Source organism: Lichenostomus cassidix, chromosome 13, assembly GCF_008360975.1.
Source record: "Lichenostomus cassidix isolate B80296 chromosome 13, HeHo_3.0, whole genome shotgun sequence".
NCBI classification, from domain to species: Eukaryota; Metazoa; Chordata; class Aves; order Passeriformes; family Meliphagidae; genus Lichenostomus; species Lichenostomus cassidix.
Window position 1 is genome coordinate 9,015,479 of NC_139494.1, and position 17,007 is coordinate 9,032,485.

At 43.3% G+C, this 17,007-nt stretch overlaps 1 long non-coding RNA gene across 3 annotated transcripts in view; it reads right to left on the minus strand.

The window, feature by feature from the left end:
- Nucleotides 1-1,209: 1,209 nt before the first annotated feature.
- The window catches only part of LOC146431180 (uncharacterized), a 30,467-nt gene continuing 14,669 nt past the window's right edge, over nucleotides 1,210-17,007 (minus strand). For 2 of the 3 annotated variants that reach the window (XR_014855013.1, XR_014855011.1), the window contains exons 2-5: nucleotides 7,923-8,019; nucleotides 4,253-4,325; nucleotides 3,068-3,244; nucleotides 1,210-2,962 (exon numbers count right to left, since the gene is read on the minus strand). This is a non-coding gene — a long non-coding RNA (uncharacterized LOC146431180). The remainder of the gene's footprint in view (nucleotides 2,963-3,067; nucleotides 3,245-4,252; nucleotides 4,326-7,922; nucleotides 8,020-17,007) is intronic. The other variant, XR_014855012.1, reaches the window with a different exon arrangement.

The following is a 17,007-nucleotide window of genomic DNA, read 5'->3' on the forward strand; positions in this document are numbered from 1 at the left end:
AAGGTGGGATGCCCTGAACTCTCCTGAGGGAGGGAGCAGCCACCAAGGGGACATCTGACATGGGTGGGTCCTTGCACAGGGATATAGGGTGCTCCAGGGGAGTCCACCAGGATGGAGGTGTCCTCAGCTGCCAACAGTACCTCTGGTGGAAACACAGACCCGGCTGTGGGGAGTATGTCTATGCAAGAAATACTGTGCTGGAAGGTGTAAATAAAAAATATTTCTTTTCAAAGCTGTGCTCTGGTTTTTTTCTCAGCTGTACAGGCATTTTGATGAAAACTAGAGACCAAAAGACCACTCATGTATGGAGCCACCTGGAAACAAAGGCAGCAAAGAACTTGAGGCAGAAAAGGAAATTGCTTTCCCCACATTCCCATCACAGGACATTGGCAGGGAAGGCAGGGGGTTCCCCACTTTGTGCCAGCTGTGGGCCATGGGTGTGAGCTGAGAGCCACCATGCATCCCAAACCATGGGATTCTCTGAATCAGCCCTGTTCTTGCTGCACAGCAGAAAGATGACCTTGACAAATCACCTGATTGCTGCAGGTGACACCCAAGCTTGTCCACTGTCACAGCAAACACCCCAGTGGCTTTAAAACCTGATGGGAGAATAGCATTAGTACTAATTTACAGGTGGTTAGTCAGTGCTTGGGGTCAAGGCTGCACCACCCTCTTTGGGGATGGGAAAGAGCTGCTGTCCCCCCTTTGGCAGCCACACTTGGGGCCAAACAAACACCTCACGGAGGCAACCAGAGATTTGGGGGAAATACCTTCAGTGTTTCCAGATTAAAGCAGGGTGTCAGCAAGAGCGAGCAGGTGCTCTCAGCATCTGCAGCTCAGCCTGGTTCCCCGGGCAGCACGGTGCTCTCAGCCCAGAGCCCTCAGTGCCAGGTGGGGACACGACAAGGGGAGGGACATGCAGCCCATTCCTGCCGCAGCACAAGAACCAAAGGGCTTGAAAACAAACTGCCTGTGGTTAGTGCAATGGAAAATACGCAAGAACGTTCCTTTCCCCAGTGCACACTTGCCCTGAACTCACTCCACAGCTGGGGCAGAGCTGCTCCTGTGCCCACACCTTTGGGTCCCAGCAGTCCCCATCACCCATCCATGTGCATCTCCATGAATAAAGAGATTTTGTGACTTTTATTCCAACCATTAATTCGCATTGCCTGCATCATGGTACACTCCAGAACTCCCTTCAGGACCACCTTGGTGCTGAGCAGATGTAGGAAAAGTCTTATCCCCATATCAGTGAGTGCAAACACATCTCTATTTTGGAGAATATTGCTTTCCATAGTGGCCCACGGTCACCCACAAGAACAAGAAGGGTTCAGTGTTACAACCAGTGCCACCAAGATGACAATTACTTTTCCAGACTTATGAAAAACAAAGATCATTTAAATATTGCATCATATAAACAACCTGATTCTTGAACATAGGCTCATTTATTCCTTCCCAAACCAGATGTGCAGTGGAAGATGACAAAGCAAAGAGACCACCAAACAAATGTTTTCTACAGACACAGCGTTTATCTAGCCTTCATTGAAATAATCTGCTGTATCCCAGCAGTGAATGTTGCAAGTTGACAATGATTTCCATGTTTCCCCGACTTTCTGGCATGCATATGGAAGTACATTGCTATAAAGCATAGGTAAGAATTTCAGACTAATTAGAGGGATTTTATCTGGTTAAAATCATATCTTTTTTTTTTAACAGACATCTCCTTGCCTGTGTGTTCTAAATAGCATCTTAGATTATTAAAGTTTTAGAAAGCTAATTTACATCACGCTGTTTATTGTCTTCTGTTTATTTTTGCATGTCTCCCTGTATAGTCTAGTCAGCCCTACCTTTCTTCCCCAGAACTAGAAAGTGCAAATCAATGGCATTTTCAGACTCTCTCGCCCGAAAGCAGGAGACAGGACGGATCAGTGGTTAGGGCACTAGACAGAAATACAACTCCCTGCTGCCAACATCCCGTGGGATCCCGGGCAAGGCGCTCACCCGCTCTTTGTCTCTCTTCCCCATCTGTAAAACACCATTTTCCTAACTCACAGGGCTGTCCCAAAGCACACAACATTTCTTTTGAGTGAGGTAATGAGGTGCAGACGTAGCTCGTAGCCACCTCTGTACCTGCCACCACTGTTTATCAAAAAAAAAGCTACAAAAGGACTGAAGGGAGCTGCCTACTGTAATTGTAGGCAGGAATGAAGCTGTAGGTGAAACATCTGACTTTGAAGAAAGGAGATACATGAAAGTGTGCAAGGGCGCTTCAGTCCCTGGGGTGGAATGTAAATACAGCTTTCCCAGCAAACACCCTGCTCCAAAATTGGAGTAACTTTATTCATGCATAAATGCTGTGCTTTAAATAGCACAGCAGTGCCTTATCTGCTTATCTCGACTATTAAGGAACCCTTTGTTTTTCAGCAGATTGCCACTGGCCTGAGTGATGAGCTTGTGACTGCTGTGGTGGGTATTAACCAGAACAGGATTCTGCACAGCAGCCAGGGATGCTCATTTTTCCCTGCTGAAACCTTCATACATTGCAGACAGCCTGTCCAGGTGTGGCTGGAGCAGCACACAGGGAAGTGTAGCAGTACAAGAGGAAGGCAGAACCTTCTTCTCACCTACCACATGCCACCCTGACATCTTGGAGGTTATTTATGGCCTTGAAGACACAAAGCACCTTCCCAGAAGTCCCAAATCATCCCCCATTTCCTTTAATGAATACAAATAATCTCTTTCTTCTTGCCACTGGTTACAAGCATTTAAGGCAGAGATGGGTTGACAGAGCAAGAGGTGAAGGTCTTTCCAGTGGGAGCACACAGAGCACCAATACAGAGCTGCACAAATAGCAAGACAGTGCCATTTTTGATAGCAGAATTTATGTAAAGTGCTTTGGCTCCTGAAACAGTTACTGGAAAAACACATGGAATCAAATTAACTCAATCATTTGGGCAGAATCCTATTGGAAATGTTAAAATAAAGAACAAATAAAGCAAATTACTGAAATGGTGTATGTGATTTCAAGGGTGGCAGGTGGTTGCCAAAGGCTGTTTTACCTTCTTACCTGGTGTTCCTCAGGGCAGCTCAGGGGTACCCACTGTCACACACTCCTTTGCCATGGCTCACCACTGAGAAATTCCATGACACCTCTTTGCCTCTTCATCTTGTGAGCCTCTATCACTCCAGAATGTGTCAATCACAGTGAGTATTATCACTGGTCATATTGCTATCCAGCTCTTTGCTTTGAGAGTTTTAATGAAAGAAAAAAAATATATGAGAAGAGGAAAAATCATATTTAGCTTTCTGGACACTTTTCTGTAACAAGACTTTTCCAGATGTTCTGCCCCTTGATGATGCAAGCCACAAAAGCGTGTTTTATCATGACATAAATACAAAGCAAGATGAAAGTCATGGAAATGCCTGTGTGTTCTTTTCTTAACACAGCTGTATTTGAGCTGGTTTTTTGCATCTGTCAAGCATAAATCAAACGGGGGAAAACAATCGTCAGAAGTCATCAGTTCCTTGACAGAGTCAGTGTTTTCTGTCACAAACATTATTCTTTGTCAAGAATTGTTCTCCTCTATGAACTTCCCCTTCCCGCATTCACAGAGAGGTTAAATTAAATGCTATTAAAGCATTTCCAACCCTAGACTGGAAAGTTCTGAAAGTTGCTACATTTATTGATCAGAATTATGACAAATAAGTAATGAGTACTGCTTTAGGGGGAGCGCGTGTCAGCCATAATTCCGAATTTCTATTCCTTAATTTCTATTCCCAGCAGTGCCAAAACATTCACGACTGGCTATGGCCAAATTGCTGATGTGGGCATGAAGGCTTTTTCATACTTTCTGGAGACATGATAATTAATCATTAGTTGAGGTGTTCAGATGAAACTTCCTGATCAGTGAATACGAATAATTACTCAGTTTAAACTTTTCATATGACATCGCCGGAGCCCTGGCAAGCAGGATATCATATAAATGAAAAACAGGCTGAAGTGATAAAAAGTGTTACTGTGTAAGCACAAAATACAGCAGTATCAGGAGAAAGAGCACCCAGTTTTTTCTGACATTTCCCAAGCAAAGCAGTGCTTGCGGCGAGCCCTGGGCTGCGCATTACCTATATCCTGTATGAATGAATCCCTTTCTTGTGTGGTTGTTCAAAGCCAATGTGTCCGTTTCTACAGAAGCACCCACAGGATCACCGAAAACCACATATTCAGTTCTTGTTAATGTCAGCAGTGACGTACCAGAGCAAGTACTTGTTTGTCCTGTAGAAATACAGGACTTCCACCGCTCGAGCACGAGCCTGCCGCCGAACGCCTGTTCAGATAGAAAAAAAGAAAAAAAGACGAAAAAAGTTGTTGACATGAGAGGAAAAACCAAGTTTCCTGTTTGAACTCTAACAGGTACTGGAAGATATGAGTAACATCAAATCTTGGTCTGCTCTAAAGGCAGTCTGTGGTCAGGGGGTTCTCACATTTGTTTGTGTGGAACAGCTTTGAATTGTTTGCAGATACCGCGCAGAAGAAACTCAGAGATCCTTATCAGGGTGCAGGGCCTGTTATGAAATTATGTGCGTTTGTGAGCAGGTTACAGGAGATCAAAACGGCTCCAGATGAGATGCCTCACATGCTGTAAATGTGGTAGATGCTCCCGAGATACCTCCGAAAAGATCACGTCGCAGTGTTGTCGAGTACAGGCAGTGGCCACCCTTCTTTCCATTTGTCACTGCGTGGCAGGCGAAAGGAGTTTGGGGGATTTTTTTTCCAGATCATTCTTTGGGGTTTTTTTGTGCATGTGTGTCTGTCTGACTGTTCAAATTAAAAACTTTCCTTGGTTATGATTTTCACTAACAGAACTACACAATGGTTTCTGAAGGGGAAACCTGCAGCAAGGACAAAGGATGTGTGTGAGTGGCTCAGACTGTTCTCCAGCAGGAAGGAAGGTGAATGGACTCGGAGGGGAATGCAGCAGGCAGAGCCTTTGGGGACAGGAGCAGACCATGGCACCCAGCCCAGTTCTGAGAGGGGCTGGTGAGAATTGAACCCTTTGTGAGAGACTTCCCAAAGTGCCCTGCCAAAGTGAGCAATCAAAACTGCAGCCAAACCCCGTCTCCCTCACAGCACACACAATGGGATGCTGCTTCCTCCCATCTCAAAGATCAACCCCTACAAATTCCTCTTTCCTCACACCTTTGGACAAAGTCTAACCAGCTGAGCAGACACTTGGCTGGAGCTCAGCCACCCCTGTAGCAGGAGTTTGCCCTCCAGCCCAGGACTCCAGGTGTGAAGGGAAGAGCTCCAAGGGCCCTGCTTGGTCCCATCCCTGTGACAAGCAGCTCTCCAAGCCAGTATCCACACCTGCACTCACACACTTGTGACCTTTTGACCTCCTTTTGACCACCCCAACATCACAGTTCAGTGCCTTTGTACACAAAAACTAAGCCTCGATTTCCCCCACACTCTAATGCAAAACATGTATTTCAAAAACTCTGTTAAAAGGCCTCCCAGAGTCCTGCTTAGCCCAGGCTGTATCAGGGAACCCAGCTCATTCACAGCTCCATGGCAGTTTAATTGGTGAGTATTTTAGAGTTTCTGCAGCTCATTCATCAATTCAAAGCTCTCCTCAAAACTGTGAATCACAAATTGATGGCATCAGAGCTCTTGTAGCCTAAACTGAGCTGACACAAGGGGCTTCCAACAAAACCAGAGGCAGTTCTGCATACACCGCCAAGGATGGGAACTCGGTCCTCCAGGAGGAACACTTTCCTTGGAGAACACCAACACCTTCACCCACTACCTGGAAACCACCATGTCCCTTCCAATCCAAACCATTCTGGGATTCTATGGTTTATTTTTATCTCACTTTTTCGAGCTGACAAGTGTGAGGTGCTTCTACTACAGTGAATACACACAGAAAGCAGGTTTTCACTTTGCAGGCTGTAATACACATGGAAGTAAATTGAAAATTAAAACCATTGAATCAAGGAACACAACAGTTCCCTAGAATAGCACTAGCCAGTTGCAGCTCAGTAACAGTTGGGTTTTATCTGGGCTAGCCATAAATCCACTTAGCTTGCAAAAGCCTTTCTTGAGGTACTTGTAGTAACTTCTAATAAGATTGAAGCAGAAAAAAGCTACAAGTTCCTTACCCACCTGATGCATGGCTCAGCCCCTCAGAGTACACAGCTGGAAAATCAGAAACTCAGAAGATAATTATCCACTTAAAATACTGAGTATTCTGTTTGCCTTCGTATCCAAGCTTGAACCCTGCCAGATAAATTCATGATTCTCTATATTAATTTTTGTAAACTTAGTGGAGTGGGAGTTTTTCCCCATGACCCTGGATAGATTTTGCCAGCTGGTTTTAATGCTGATCCTGGTGCAGAGAATACAAATGCAATATTAGCAGTATGTTCCCAATGGTCTGATACTGAAATTCCCCTGGCTGACTTAATAGCTGTGCTAAGAGCATTCCTGAACCACAACTATAAATCCTCCTGACACCAAAATCATGCACCATTTACTATTTATTTGATGATATCAGGATTAAGCCATTAACTTTTTGTATTAATTGATACCAGTGTCATTTCAAATGGACTTTTATAATTAAAACATACATAAGATGAAATCTAACAGTATCAAGAATAAGAAAACTCTGTAGAATCATAACTAGAAGTAATATTGAATTAATTCAGTATTACATGATGGCAGTGAAAAGTATTAAAAAATGGGAACCCTGGTTGTTCATTAAAGTACTTCAGCATTATAAATTTACAAGAGTGAAGCGTTTGTCTCAAATACTAATCTATAGAAACTTTTTAAAAAACTTTTGAAGCAAAACTCTTTGAAATAACATACTGGAGATCTTTTGCAAGATCCTTTGAGTTTTTGTTCCTTTGAGTCTCCAGTTACCAATGCGAATTATTACATTCAAAGTGCTGTTCCCATCTACTCAGTCTTGTTTTAGCAAATAATAAGGCCAGGTGTGCTCACACTCTTCGTATATTTTGACTACTAATGAACAATCAGGGAGATGATCAAATTTACCCAAGAGATAATCTTAATTGAATTATTAAACATTATTTCTGTTCATTATGTTCTTTTAGTACAATTTCAATAAGGAATTTTCCCTTTTTATTTAACTCTTCATGCTTAACTGCAGCTACCAAATGTTTTCTCATTTGAATAAAACAATTACAAGAGTCCTCTTCAACTTGCTTAAATTTCTTCTTTTCAACTTCTCCTTTTATTTTGGATTTTGAGACAGCCAGTAAGGTGCAAAAGGAGCTCTGTGTGCTCTGAGAAGAACTTTAATTTTTTATATCAAGACTTTCCTGGTAACAAACACACAATACAGTCCTGCTCTGAAGATCCCACCTTATCGCTCAAATTCCAGCTATCAACTGCCACACACTGTATATGCCTCCAGCTCTGAATTAATATTCATACATCAACAATACTATCTGATTTTATGTTATCAAATACAACATGCAGAGGCCGAGAAACAAAATGGTTTGTTGGCTTATTAAAAATAAAAGAAAAATTAAAAACATATTTTGAAAAACGCAACCCATTTTCATAGTGTAAAAATCTTTTTGTCTTTTTCTCTCTCTCTTTTTTTTAAATTCTATACTTTCAGAATATCTAACCACAAGCATTTGAGCAAACTAGAGAAAAGAAACTGTTGGTAATGTTCTGTACGTTTCAAAAGGCAGCAGGATATACACACAGTTTATGTTTCTATCTATAGAGAGCTGCAGGCAAACGTACAGTGGAACAAAGATAGACACAGAGATATATTTGTACCTGCTGCTCGTGTGCCTGCATGGAGATAGATTCTTAATGAGATAACTAAACAATGGAAACTTTTAAAATTCGTAGTTTGAGTGTGCTCAGCTCTGTATTTCTCTCTTACCTCTTCAGTGATAAATTCTCTGTGCTTTCAGTGAGTTACAGCTGATCCCAAAGCATCCATCTCTGCTGGGACAGCAGCTCTAGCCTCTGGTTTCAACCTGCACCAAAGCACAGCCAAACATACAAAAGTGAAATAATTGTCTTTAATTCAAATATTTCTTTGGCATTTTCACAGAAAAACCATTTCTGAACCCCTGAGCGAGGCAATTGCAACATAGAAGATCCTGAGCAGAATTCACCTTTAGCTTTTCCATCCCACTGCTCGTCCCTTGTCTGCCCAGAGCACAGGTGGGGTTTGCACCAAAGCCCTGCAGTGAAGCTCCTCTGACACAGCTCGTGCTTTATTTATGGTTTATTAAAAACTGAACACATGTTTTGGGGGGAAAAGAGACTCCATCATCAGCCACTGGAAAACAGTAAAGCCCTGGGGGTTCAGCGGGACTATGACAGCTCAGACCACAGGAATGTTCCAAAAGTCAGTGAGATCCATGTGCTGGATTCAAGTGTCCACAGAAATCAACTGCTTCTAGCAAACAGAAAAACAATTTGGTTATTTTTTTATTAAGCTTTCTTTTCCCTTTTACTGCCAAGGATGTAAGGAAGGAAAAGATTTAAAAAAAAAAAATTAAGGAACATGCATTATTTTGTCATAACAATGACATTGTGTTTCAAAGCCTCATCCCTGGGAACCCTGTGTTAAATATTCATTCCAATACTTATGCAATTCCAAAGAGTATATACATTTCTTTGGAATCAAACTTTAAAAATTAATGAAGTAAAATAATCAAATCCAATAAAATCCAGATGATGACTGATGAACTTTACTTTCTTACAGAAATCCAGTGGCTTCAAGAATCTTTTCCCTTCCTCATGGTTAACAGAGTTCAGTTGTAAACTGATGGTTTCTTACTCTTGGTAACAAAGAATTTAATAGCACAACTTTGATAGTAAAATTTGTCTGTAAAACCAGAATGTGAACCAGGAATCAAGTAATAGGCTGAAGGCTTTCCCAAATTTATCATTCCATTCTTCAGTAAACATCCCCCAGGTGCCTAAAACCAGGAAGAACTGTATGGCAGTGAGTTTGGCAAAGAAAAAAAAGGTTGTTCTTGGAGAACACAAAAAAAGGGCATGTGAACTGAAATGCTGTAAAATTATTAATATAGCACAGGTTTAGAAAAAAAAATTAAAAAAAAAATAAATTTACCCTTCCTGGAGCCTTCCTGGGGGTTTGGAGCAATACACTGAAACCTCAGTAATTCTTGGACATCTAAAATCTCTGAGTGTAGAAGAGAATTTAACACACAGGTAGGTACACAAGTAGAAAGATCAGATGCTTTAATATGACACATAGTTGTGTCTCATCTTGTGCAAAATCCAAATTCTGAGTGTCACTAAAAGTGAAAGTTGGCACTCGGATGAGGCCAACTCAGTATCTCCCATTTTATGTCTTTCTTCAAACTTCACACGAGCTATAAAAGTTGCACAGATTTTGTGATAATCCCTCACTTGATTTGATTCCAAGGTGAAGGAACAACATAAAGCAAAAAGGAGAAAAATAAAGCCATGATTAATAAAAGAAAAATCTCACTCTTAAAAGAAAAAGGTTACTCTCAGGTTACAAATACCATTTTTCAGTTGATTAATTTCTTATTCCTAGTAAATGTTTCTGTGATTTTTTTTTTTCACTTTCAAGGTCTGTGTTGTGTAAATGTTTTATTTTTGGCCACAATAGAGGCTGCTTATAACCCCCTGGTGTGTTCTTGGTGTTCCTTTTGATGCCATTTCAGGATTCTCTACAGTAACACATTTCTTGCTAATTTTACAAGCATCAATTTTATCCAGCCTATGTTTGGCTGGTAAACTTAAAAGTACTACATAAAATCCAACAGTGGGAAATCACCATGAGATTTACTACCAGATTTCCACACTAACTCTCCAGTAGCTGGAAATCCAGGCTAAGAGCAGTAATTTTGTCCCTGCAATACAATACAAGCCTGTAAGTGCCAGGACAAAGCTTCTACTTCCCCAAAACAAAACAAAATAAAAGGCATAAATCAACAAGAATCATCTGCAAAGTGGGATACTGCAATCCTCCAAGTGTGTTTGCTCTAAGTGCATTGTGAGTGTCAGGATGATTCCAGCTTTCTGGTTAAAATCCACACCACCTGCATGCTCCAGGGTGGTACAACTTCAATTTTTCAGCTTTCTGGTCACGATCCAGCTCCTGGCTGCGCTTCTTTTTTGGGATATCTGGAGTGACACTGACTTTCTGCTCTCAATCCCACTTCTCACCCATCCACAGCCACTGAACCAAGTGCCCAAGCCCAGATCACGCCTTACCCACAAGCTGCCATGTACAGCACAAGATTTCCCAGACACTAATGTGCACATGTATATGTGCATTAGTAAAAAAACTACTCTGAATGCAAACTTTCCTAAACCCTTTGATGACAGCAATAGAAAGTGGGACTGCAAGTGCTGATGCGACGCTGCTTACTTGCATTTCTCATTATTGTAACGAGCAGTCTAGAGGCTCTGGAAAGCCAGCAGCAGCCAGGGACTTATTCTCCTGCAATTGCTACCTGCTGCTGATAAAACGTTACAGCACAGACAAATTCTGCCCTCAGACTTTATGTAAACACGCTAACACTTGCAGGCTCACAAAAGGCACCAACAGCACCGCTTTTAACAGCGATTAGAAGGACAAGGCAAAAGGCAGAGTAATTATCTGTCTGGGGAAAATGCTGCAGCCAAGCAGCAGAACCACACAGCACCTTTAATTGAATGGCAGCAAAATGCACAAGTAAAGAGGAGAACGGGAAAGAATCTGCATGGCACTGGGTCCCAAAAACACACAGAGCCCATGGTTCCATCATCCCCATGGAGGTCTTCTTGTTGCCCTGAAAACAATGGGCAGTTTTTCTTCTGGAAACCATAATGTGCTCTGTACGCAGACAGGAGAAAGTAAATTTTCAAAACAGAAACCCTAAAAAGGAAGCAGGGTGGCATGCCTCACATGGAGTTTCAGAAAGCCAGAAGTTTGTTTGGTTTAATTTTTCTAAATTTGTTGTATTTCTGTTTTGGTTTTATTCTGTTCCACCTCCTCTTTCTCTCTTTCAAGTCCTGTCCTATCATAATTTAACTCAAAAGGGTTTTCTCTAAATGTTTACAAGCAACCTGTGGAAGGCTGTCTTTCCACAGCCCTAAAAGTTACTACAGAACATATTTTCCTCTCCTATCTTAACAATCTTTTTGCTTCAACAGTATAGCTTTTCTTTCTATGCTTCTCTTTAACAGCTTTCCTCATGGCCACGAGCTACCAGTCAGAGAGTTTCCATTGACTTCACGCAGCTTTGGTTCACACTTTCTGTTTGAAAGTTTTCTGCCCCTTCTTATCTTCAGATCCCTTTACCGCAGTGCTTCCTACCCACACAGAAGCTACTTGGTTCGAGCTGGAAATCTCATGAGGCTGTGGCTGTCAGGTTGCTTCCAGTTCCCAAAGAAGGCAGTGTTTTAGCCCTGGGGGGGTCAGTAACTCCTGACCTGAGCTGTCTACAAACAAAATTTTTCAGCCATAAAAATAGCCTCAGATTCGATCATATTTAGACAAAACACATGGGGGACTTGGCCACTTTTAGCCCTATAAAATCTGAGGGGTTCTTCAGCATGGGTGTCAAAGTGGCTACCCCTATTCCCCAGGACTTGGGTATCCAGCCATAGCTAGAGAGCCAATCAGCACCTAATTATTACATTGGTTCACCAAAGATCTTCAGGAAACTCAAGTTCCAGATAATATGAACAGCGGGAACCCTAGCAAACACATCAGAGAACAAGAGGAAGATCAACATGATCTTTACAACAGCTGTGTTCAGTATCAGTGCTGTCTCAGCTGTACCACCATCAAGCCATTTTGGGGATTCAACTTCAATAAAGATTTGGAGCAGCTGGAGAGAGTGCAAGAATAAATACAAAAGCTAAAGAGAAGAATAGTCAGACAACCTGAATATTTGGCCAGTTGGAGAGGACTAAGAAAATTGAGAAATTCTGAGCTCAGTGAATGGGCCACCAGCAAGGGAATAACATGACCACAGCCCCTAAAAGACATCCAAACAAGAAAATAGTTTATTGGACATGTCCACAGTAGATTCAGTGAGGAGGATAGACTCTGGCAAGAAAGATTCAGGTCACACATGAAGAAAACCCTCTAGTGAGAGGAAAGCACTGGAATCAGCTGACTGGAGAAGCTGTGGAGCTCCCACATGGGAAGTCATTTAGAGCAGATTAAAGAGTTTTCACCTGAATGATGAAGGCAGTTTTTCCTGTGGTGGTTCAGGAGATTGGCCAAAAGACGCAAGAAGTCCTTTCCTTGCTTATTAAACAGCTAACTATGGTTAGATTCTCCAGGAAGATCAAAGTGAACACTAAACCAAGCACAACGCAACTGCAGATTCATGGATGTTGTAATGATACAATTTTCTAAATTTTTTAAACCCTCAACAACAGTTAGTGGCCAACCTTACCCAAAAAGTCCACAGAGATGATGCAATTTCACTCTGCTGAGAGATGTCTGTGGTGGGAACAGAGAAGAATTCACCTTGATTGCTTTTCACTTCCACATCCAGAGTTCTCCAGGAACAGGCTTGGCTTGAGTGAGGAGGATGGAGCACTTTTCCACATCTCCATGGCACACCTAGGCTTCTTTCTAGTCTTTGTCTGACAACAACAGCACTGGCACAGCTCTCAGATCTTATGTCACCCTGTCCCCATTCTCTCCAACCTTCTGGCTGTCCCTTCCCCTCTCTCACCACCTCCTGAACTCCTCCACCAATATAATATCTGAGCACTGACAGGGACATTAGGGTTTGTCCATTACAGAGGTAATTTCTGAGATCAGCATTTTCAAACACTGAGAGATTGGAAGAAATTAGGTAGCAAAACGATCACTAACAATAATTGCCAACTGAGCAGCAGAATTGGATATTTGAGAAATTTATCCAATTTGAGATTTCTTTGAGAAAAACAACTTCTGTCCCAGGAGCTCCTGCCTTACACTCATGTCCTTCCCTTATTCTTCTCAGCACTGGTCAAGGCAAAGGTAAACATCCAACAAGCATCCTGCATGTCCAGCAGAAGCAGGAATTGTAATCATGAACCATGGGCCAAATCCACACATTACACTGATGATTTATCCCAGAGGAAGGTCTGGCCACCCATTTCAGCCACAGTCTGAATTATTGTTCACACACACTGTGTGCATGAGGCTCACTGGGGTTTTGCTCCCTGAACTGGCTTGATATTTACTTACACAATTATTTCATGTAGACTTATTGTTCAAGCTTTTTCTTTTGCTCTTATAAAGATTAACTTCTTAGAAAGATGTTTAGTTGACAAAATGCTCAGAAATATAGTTTTCTGGGGGTCTATTTTCAGAAATTAAATACTTGGTGGTCATTATATTTCACTACTAGTACTTAGTGGTTTTAAAAGTTGGGGTTTGTTCTGCATATAAATATAATCTCTTCATCCTAAAAAGACTCCTAAACATACACTTCTCCAAATACTTGTCCATTACAGAGTGAAACCTGAACATTCTATCAAAGAGGTTAAGGCAAAATCAAGTCTCAAAATATTCTTACCCAAAACCAACTTCACTTGCAGATTTTAACTGCTTATTTTCCAGCTAAGCATGAAAATCCTTAAAGCAGCAACACAGGCACAAATATCGCACTCAGTCAGAAATCACAGAATGGTTTGGGTTGGAAGAGACCTAAAAGCCCATCTCATACCAGGCCAGGGACACCTCCCATTAGACCAGGTTGCTCCCAACCCCATCCAGCCTGGACTGGGACATGTCCAGGAATGGGGCAGCACTCTGGACACCCTGTGCTGGGGTCTCACCACCCTCACAGGGAAGAATTTCTTCCTAAGATCCAATCTAACCCTGCTCTCAGTCTGAAGCCATTCCCCCTTGTCCTGTCACTATATGTCCCTGTAAAAAGTCCCTCTCCAGCACTGCATTCCATCATTGTCACAAGAAATACCATGGGAGCAGGAATCCCAGCACACAGGAGACAGACATGCTGCAAGCACAGACTCTGGTCTTCTGCACTCAGCAGATAATATTGAGAGACTAAACAGTGATTTAAAAAGCAAGTTATATGACTTATGGTTGTGTCTCAGTGACTGCTCCTGCCTGTAAAAAAAGCCAGGCAAGCAAATATCTCAGACACCAGGGAAGTCCTCAGAAAAGGATTTTTAAATCATCAGAAAAAAACTGTCCTCTTCCCTCATCAGTCACGCTTGCCATCAATGCTTTATTCTGGGTAATTATTTAACTGCAAGTAGCATTTTTTGTGCCATTCTCCTGCTAGCAGAGCACATGGTTACATGGTGGGAAAGGTATTCTCTGGTTGTGGAAGTTTTCTTGGCTAATCAAGGGGGATCAGCTAGGTCTGTACCCAAAACACAACCTCCATGCATTGTGTGGATTTGGGAAAGGGAGAGAATGATGGCAGAATGAGCTCTGCAAAACCCATCATAAAATAATATTGGTAAGTGGGAAGCTGTTCAGAACAGGGTTAGGAAAAATAATGAACAGCCTTAGGGAACATGTGGTGGAAGGAAGATTAGAGGAATTCTATATGTATATCTTTGACCAAAGGAAAGAGTCCAGGAATGTCTGACAGGTATCTGCTTCACAGAGGGGAGGGGAGCAGGTGGGGTGGGAGAGGATGGAATAGGATGGAATAGGATGGATAGCTGTGAGCAATTACAGGAAACTGAATAAAGAGAAATTTAGATTCAACATGAGGAAAGAAACTCAAAGAAGAAAATTAGAATATGAAATACTTTGGGGTAAAAGGGTAATTTGTAGAAACTTCTTCACTGGAGAATTCAAAAGTCTGCACAATAAAGCACTAACAAATATTCAGCAAGGAGAATCAACCTGTGTGAAGGAGGGAAATTGTCTTGGTGACCCACTAATCTTTGCCAGCTGTGAGATCCAGTGCTCTATTTATACCTGACCACATCATGGGATGCAATGAGGTAAAGTCCAACATCCTGGCTTTTAGAGGAGCCTTTTCTTGGTATCTCTGCTTCCACATGAGCTGTGTTTGACACAGCTCCATGGACTTGAGCTTTTGCTGTGCTCCAGGACACGACCACCAGTGCCAGCAGGAGCCAAGTATAAATGGTGTGAGGCTGAATGGCAACCAGGGAGCAGGGAGAGCTGCCAGATGCTGCCCTCACCCTGGAAGGGTAAAACTCGGGAGCAGCACATGCCACGAGGTTGTTCTGGTGCCAGAGTTTACATCTTCGACACAAACACAATGGTCTCACCCTGACGTTTATTTCAATAAACGCTGGGAGAGCTTCCAAAAGCCTGTTGTAGGCAGTTATGAAAAGTAACCATTGAGCCATTATATAAATGATCTTCCAGGCTTTCATTATTATGGTTAGTGCTGGAAAATAACAAGACTTTGAGGGGCTTCCACAACAGCAGAGTCTTGTTTGTGATCCCAGAGGCTCTATTCAAGCACATCAGAACTAGTCTAAGCTCTGACTGAATTGCAAGACACTGTGGGGTTAAAACCATCATTGCATCAAGATTAAATACATCTGTTATGAAAAACTCCTCTGCTTTGCATGCATGATTCAATAAAGACTCTTAGAAGGATAATTGTTTTGCCCAGGTTATTAGCTAGAATTTTCTTACCTTTTTTTAATTACTCCTCAGAATAATTCTTAAGGTAAGCAACTTATAATTGTGCAGGAATTGCATTAAGTGGAATGCTCTATCCTGAGTGTCCATGCCCGGATATTATGTTCTATTACCAAAAGTCAGCCTTGCATTAGGAAGTTAATTTTATACTTCAATAAACTAAAGCTGACAGTGCATCTGTGAAAAACTTTAAAAAAAAAAACCCACTGGAAATTAAGTTCTGAATATCAGAGATTATGTCAACATGTGAATTAGGTTTGTACAAGATCAGAACTCATTGAAAGCAGTGTCAGAGCCAGGGATTTGAGCTTTGCCCCTTGAGCAGGGATAGATCTCTGGTTCAGAGTAGTTCAGAGGTTAAATCACTTTACAACTATTGTCTCTCGGGAGAGATGTTCTTTCTTTAAAGCTCCAAGATGAACAAAAAGGAACAAGAGCCTTATCCTAGACTAGTGGTCACTCCGAGCACCGCTGGAGCCCCGAGCGCTCCCCAGCAAGCCGACAGTCCTTCCCGGAGTGCAACCTGCTTGGGACAGGCCGTGAGGAGCGACAGGAGCGCTCCGAGGGGGAGCCACGGCAGCCCCGGCGTGTCCCTGTCCCCCAGACTCCCGGACTGTCCCTATCCCGGCGTGTCCCTGTGCCCCAGAGTCCCCGAGTGTCCCTATCCCGGCGTGTCCCTGTCTCCCAGAGTCCCCGAGTGTCCCTATCCCGGCGTGTCCCTGTCTCCCAGAGTCCCCGAGTGTCCCTATCCCGGACTGTCCCTGTCTCCCAGAGTCCCGGACTGTCCCTATCCCGGACTGTCCCTGTCTCCCAGAGTCCCCGAGTGTCCCTATCCCGGCGTGTCCCTGTCTCCCAGAGTCCCGGACTGTCCCTATCCCGGACTGTCCCTGTCTCCCAGAGTCCCCGAGTGTCCCTATCCCGGCGTGTCCCTGTCTCCCAGAGTCCCGGACTGTCCCTATCCCGGACTGTCCCTGTCTCCCAGAGTCCCCAGTGTCCCTATCCCGGCGTGTCCCTGCTCCCAGAGTCCCACCCCACCCGACTGTCCCTGTCTCCCAGAGTCCCCGAGTGTCCCTATCCCGGCGTGTCCCTGTCTCCCAGAGTCCCGGACTGTCCCTATCCCGGACTGTCCCTGTCTCCCAGAGTCCCCGAGTGTCCCTATCCCGGCGTGTCCCTGTCTCCCAGAGTCCCCGAGTGTCCCTATCCCAGACTGCCCCTATCCCGGCGTGTCCCTGTCTCCCAGAGTCCCCGAGTGTCCCTATCCCGGACTGTCCCTATCCCGGCGTGTCCCTGTCTCCCAGAGTCCCCGAGTGTCCCTATCCCGGCGTGTCCCTGTCTCCCAGAGTCCCCGAGTGTCCCTATC